This window comes from Ceratotherium simum, chromosome 16, assembly GCF_057802395.1.
Source record: "Ceratotherium simum simum isolate JZ-2026a chromosome 16, ASM5780239v1, whole genome shotgun sequence".
NCBI classification, from domain to species: domain Eukaryota; kingdom Metazoa; phylum Chordata; class Mammalia; order Perissodactyla; family Rhinocerotidae; genus Ceratotherium; species Ceratotherium simum.
In genome coordinates this window covers 59,597,728-59,603,727 of record NC_141915.1, presented here as the reverse complement: position 1 = coordinate 59,603,727, position 6,000 = coordinate 59,597,728, and positions in this window count along the sequence as shown.

Here is a 6,000-nt window from a genome sequence, read left to right as displayed (position 1 = left end):
TCTCTGCCTCCTGGGCAAGGTCTGCTCTGGCTGGGCACACCGGGAAGCATGATAGGAGAGGTGGCAGGAGGGGGATAGGTGGCCACCGTCCTGCTTTCTCTGGGACTGAGGAGTCTCCAGTGTAGTGGGTTGACTTGTGTCCCCCATATGTCCAAGTCCTAATCCCTGTGAATGTGATCTTATTTGGAAAAAGAGTCTTTGCAGACGTGATCAAGTTAAGGATCTCGAGGTGGGATCACCCTGGATTTAGGCCCACCCTAAATCCAATGATAGGTGTCCATATATGAGAAAGGAGAGGGAGATTTGAGACACAGACCCAGGAGAAGCCATTTGGTGGTGGACGCAGAGATTGGAGTGATGTGTCTATAAGCCGAGAATCGCTGGTGAACCCAGAAGCTGGAAGAGTCTCGAGAAAAAAACCAACCTGCGACATGTTGATTTCAGACTTCTGGCCTTCAGAACAACAAATTTCTGTTGTTTTAAGCCATCTAGATTGTGGTAATCTGTTATGGTGGCCCTAGGAAACTAATACACCCAGTATGAGGGACTTTCAGTGCTAAAACCAGGAGAATCCTGAGCAAATGGGATGATGGTTCAACCTGGCAAAATCTCTACCATACTTTGTAAACTCTAGTCAAAACCCATGAGATAGCTCTGGTTCAGACAGCATTTTAAGTTTTTCATGGGTCATGAGGGGTAATTTTTCTGCATCACTGTTGCCCCTTCTGTCTGTCCGTCTGGTGTCCAGCTTTGTGTAGCATTTGGGGCCTCTGTCTAGGCTGGCCATGGGCATCAGGGAGTAGGCACGGGCAGGGGGTGCCCTTGGCCTTCTCAGCAGTGCTGTGTGTCTTTGGGGGTGTGCAAGTCCACCACATCTCAGCTTCCCCTCTGTCAAGAAGCGGAGATGCTCCCGGCCTGGCCCTCAAAGGGTTATGGAGATGATCTGGCTGTCAGCTGGAAGATGCGGCGGGATGACAAAGTGCCAAGCGGTCCTCACCTTCCTGGAGCTTGTTCCCAAGCCAGGAGACACTGGTAGTTTCACTTAGAAAAGAAACAGCCAACATCTGGATGGCAGCAGGAGCCCGGAGCCCGTCCTGGGAAGAGAGCAGAGCTGCCTCATGGAGAATTTCTGCTTGTTTCCTTTCCCTTCTGCTTCCTCACTTCCTCCTGGATCAAACCAGCGGACCCGCTGATTATCTAACCAGCGAGACAGCCTGGGAGAAAGGAAGCACTCCACAACCGCCCACCGCCACCCAGACCCCGCTTTTCTGGTTATTCATCCACGTGCCTGGGGGGCTGCGGCATTCGCCCTGGAGCACAGCTGTGGGCACCCCCTTCTTCCCGACCCCTTGGGGAGTGAGTTTGCAGCTGTAAAGTCAACAGCCGGAAAAATCATTCCTGTCTTGACACAGCTGGGGCCTGGCCTGGCTTCATCCTGAGCTCTCCTACCCTTCCCACTGTAGTCCGTCGCAGGAAACCTCCTCCGACGTGCTGGATGCCACCCAGGAGCCCCCAGAGCCCTCTCCCTCAGTCTTTGGCAGCAGAGCTGTGCGGCTGGAGATGTAGTTACACCCGAGCTGAGGCCTGCCCCTGGACGAGGCCTCTAGAAACACAAGCGAGGATTCCTTTTGATCTCACCATTTCTCAAATGCAAGGATTTAGAAAAGTCTCTTGCCCTGAAGCTGGTGGCCAAGTGCCAGGAAGGGGAGGCAAGACCGAGGAGCTGCCGGCTGGGGAGGGTGTGGATTCCTCCTGGGGCCCTGCCCAAGGGAGGGCACCAGTCTGCGCGCTGGGGGTGGGGGTTTACTCTTTCCAGAGGCTGGTCTTGTATTTTCCTTACATATTGTGTTTTCCATGTATATATATTAAAGTAATGTATGCTCATGGTCAAAAATATATTTATAGCTTGTCTTTTTAAATATTTTTTATATATTATGTTTTCTGTGTATATATATATGTTAGTGACATATGCTCACAGTAAAAATAGCTTGTAAAATTGAGATATAATTTACATATAATAAAGAGTACAGCTCTTAAGAAAATAACTCAGTATATTTTCACATATGTATATGTCTCTGTAATTACCACTCAGACAAAGATAAAGGATACCATGGAGAAGGCTCCCTCAAGTCCCTCAAGAGTCACCTCTATTCTGACCTCTAATACCATAGATTAGTTTGCCTTTTTTAGAACTTCACGTAAATAGAATCATACAGTATCTCTGTTTTTCTGTGGCTTATTTCACTCAGCATTAGTCTGTGAGGTTCAGATAATCCACTTTTTATTGCTGCGTAGTAATCCACCGAATGTCTACACCACAAATTTACTCATTGTTTTGTTGATGGAATTTGGGTAGTTTTCAAGTATTAGACTTTACATATAGTGCTGCTGTAAACTCTCTCATATAAAGTATCTCTGTGAATTCATGGAAGAATAACAAGAAGGCAACTTTCTAGATGTGAAATTCGTGGGTCAGAGGATAGGTGAAGCCTAATTTCTCTTCCAGAAACTTTCACCAATGCCCACGCCCACCAACATTAGGCGAGATGCCTGATTTTCCCAGTCTTGCCAACAGTGGCTTTTGTTCAACTTTACGACAGATGCCCTCGAAGAACAAGGGCATCTCACTCTGACTTGTATTGCTTAACTATGAGTGAGGCCGAACTTGTTCTCTTGAATTCATTGGCTATTGGTATGGTACACTTCTTTTCTGAGAATTGTCTGAATATTCTATTCAAATGCTTTACCCATTTCTATTAGGTCATTCACCTTTTTCTATTATATTTGTAAGCACTTTTTGTATGTTAAGAAAATAGGATGTTGTCTTTGAAAGGCATGGAGGGGATATAATTAATATTATACGTACAGCAAAATGCATGTGGTTGTACTGATGTTTGTTTTGAAATTCAACTGTCCAGCCGTGCTGTTCATTTGCTTATGTACCTCCATCAGGCAATAACAAAATTAGAAGTTTAATTAGAAGTTAAGTTTATTTTATTTATTTATTTTCAATTATTTTATCGAGGTCATAATAGTTTACGACATTGTATAATTCCAAGTATACATCATCGTTATTAGTTTCTGTGTAGACTGCATCGTGCCCAGCACCAATAGTCCAATTTTTATCCATCACCATACATATGTGCACCCTCACCCCCTTTGTCCATCTCCCCACCCCCTTGCCCTCTGGCAACCACTAGTCCCTTCTCTTTATCCATGTATTTGTTTATCTAGACGTTAAATTTATTTTAGAATAAAATAAACCCAGGACTGGAAGGCACCATCACTTCTCCATCTTGTTTCCAAGGCTGACTTCAACTTACCCTAGCATACTTTCCCTCTGAACCTAGACTGGGCCTCAGAATCCTTCCTAACCAAAAGCTGCATGCAGTCAGTGGTGAGCTGAGTCGGTATAAGTTGAAATCTCTCTGCCTCCTCGATGGAATGTCCCTGGAAGTTAAGTGAACACATTAATGAAGAGTAGAGGCGGAATGGAGGAGCTGTCAGAGTTTGTACGTGTTTCTGCAGGCTGAGGGCAGGAGGACGGAGCCAGTGGGGGTAGGGATTCTGTCTAGAAGACAGTGCACCACCATGGAGCTTCTTAGTAAACAGTTGATGAAGGCTGACAACGAGGTTCTGTCTGGATTTTGAAGGTGGGAGCAACGGGTGGGGACGGGGAGGATTCATGATAGATGTGAAGACCCAGTTTTGGGGCAGTGCACATTTGTTGACATGTTTGCCATTTCCTGTCCATGTTTGTTGACCCCAAGGTGCGTTTGTCAGGTGACAATGTCGGGGCCTTCCAGAACTGAAGAGAAAGGGGCGGGCAGGTGGAATCCCGGGTGACGATGGGGGAACAACCTTCATTTCCCTTCTCCTGGTCTTGGATGTCACTGTTCTGGGCTGGGCTGGCCAGGTCTTGGGGGTGAGTTGCAGACTTTTTAAGCACCTTGTGTTTCAGGCTGAAGATCGTTAAAAAAATGTACTGACTGGGCATTTTGCCTGTTCTTTTTCCTGCACAGCGAGGCTTCCCCATCTGCCTCCAGGTGGCTTTGCAATTTAAATGTGAAAATGCTGAAGCCTTCCCCCACAGCCACTTGGGGATGACTGGGTTGCTTTTCCACATCCTTCCAATTAATTCCTTGGCTTCATGTATCCCTCAACATCCTCTTTCTCATTCCACTTCGAAATGAAATGTTTTTACATAATCTGAGGGAAATATTTCAATGTCGAGATCACCACAGGCTGCAACCTGAATGTCTGGGCTTCTTAGCATAGCTAAGTGGGTGCCGTTAGGTACCCTGGACACATCTCCTTACAGCCCACTTCATGCGTGTGTGTGCTCACGTGGGTGTGTGTACAATGCAGGTGTGTGAACAGGCTCACACAATTCTCTGTGTACACAATTCCTTTGTATCACGTGTACATTATAGATGCCACATTGAAAAACCAAAACATCAAGTGCCAGTTGTTAAACCACAAGTCCTGAGCACCTACTAGGAGACAGGTCCGAGGGACACCAGAGAACAAGATGGGGTCCCTGCCCTCAAGGGACTTTGTTCAACCCCCAAACTGGCAGCTGTGGGCTTAATTTGGAGCCCAGAGGTGAGGTGTGGCCTAGGGAGAGCCCATGTTGGGTTTGTTTTCTCTTTTTAACTTGAATTATGGTAAAATACACATAACATGAAATTTACCATCTTAACCATTTTTAGGTGTACAGTTCAGTGGCATTAAGTACATTCACATTGTTGTGCAACCATCACCACCATGCATCTCCAGAACTCCCTACATCTTCCCAAACTGAAACTGTACTCAATAAACAGTTCCCCACCCCACCCCACCCCCAGCTCCTGGCAACCTCCATTCTAGTTTCTGTCTCTGTGAATTTGACTCCTCTGGGTATCTCATATAAGTGGAATCCTAAAGTATTTGTCCTTTTGAGACTGGCTAATTTCACTTTGTATAATGTCCTCAAGGTTCGTCCATGTTGTGGCATGTGTCAGGATTTCCTTCCTTTTCATGGCTGACTGATACTCCAGTGTGTGGACAGACCCGGCGGTTTATCCGGCATCTGTCGGCGGTCACTTGGGGCGCTCCCGCCCCTCCGCTCGAGGGAAGAGTGCTGCTGGGAACATCATGTACAAACATCAAGCAGGGTTTTAAAATATAACAAATTAGTCATCAACATTTAATAATGGGGCGAGTTCACCCCCCAAGAGTATACAGTGTCCAGCTTCTTGTGAAAAATAGGGCAGTCTGGCCACACTGGGCTGCTGTCCTGTGTGGCAGCGACCGGCAGAGCAGATGGGAGCTGCTCCTCGTCCTGGGATGGCGTCATGCGGACGCTGAGACCAGAGGCCGACGGCCCTTTCTTACTGTGCTCATGCTGTTGTTTTCTTATAGTCCAGTTAACAAAAAAGCAAAATACTTCCACGACCTGCATCTCTATCAAAAATGGAAAATGAAAAACAGGTGGAAAGGTCTCCGTGTTTGAGGGGGACAGGAAGAATCCTGCATATTGAACACGCAAGCAGGGCAGGTCTGTGGGCAAAGAGCCCCGAGAATTTGTTTCCTGTGTTATGAAGAAAACCAGCCCTTTACCCATTTCCGTTTCCTACTGGGCATTTCAGTTGACGTCTGACTGGGGTTTTAGGAGTTCCAGGTGTAGCTCGGGCCCTATTAGTGGGTCAGCTAGTCATCTAGATAATACTGTCCAAGGGCCCCATTGCAGGGTCGTTAGACGTATAAAGTAAGCAGGTGCAGTGGGCTCACGGTGGCCCCCAAAAGACAGCTCAAGTCCTAACCCTCGGTACCTCTGAATGTGACGTTTTATGGAAAAAGGGTGTTTGCAGATATAATTAAGGATCTGGAGATGAGGTCATCCTGGATTAACCGAGTGGGCCCTAAATTCAACTTTACAAAATCCTTCTCAGAGACGGAGAGGAGAGACACAGATGGAAGAGAAGGCCGTGTGAGGACGGAGGCAGGGACTGGAGTGAG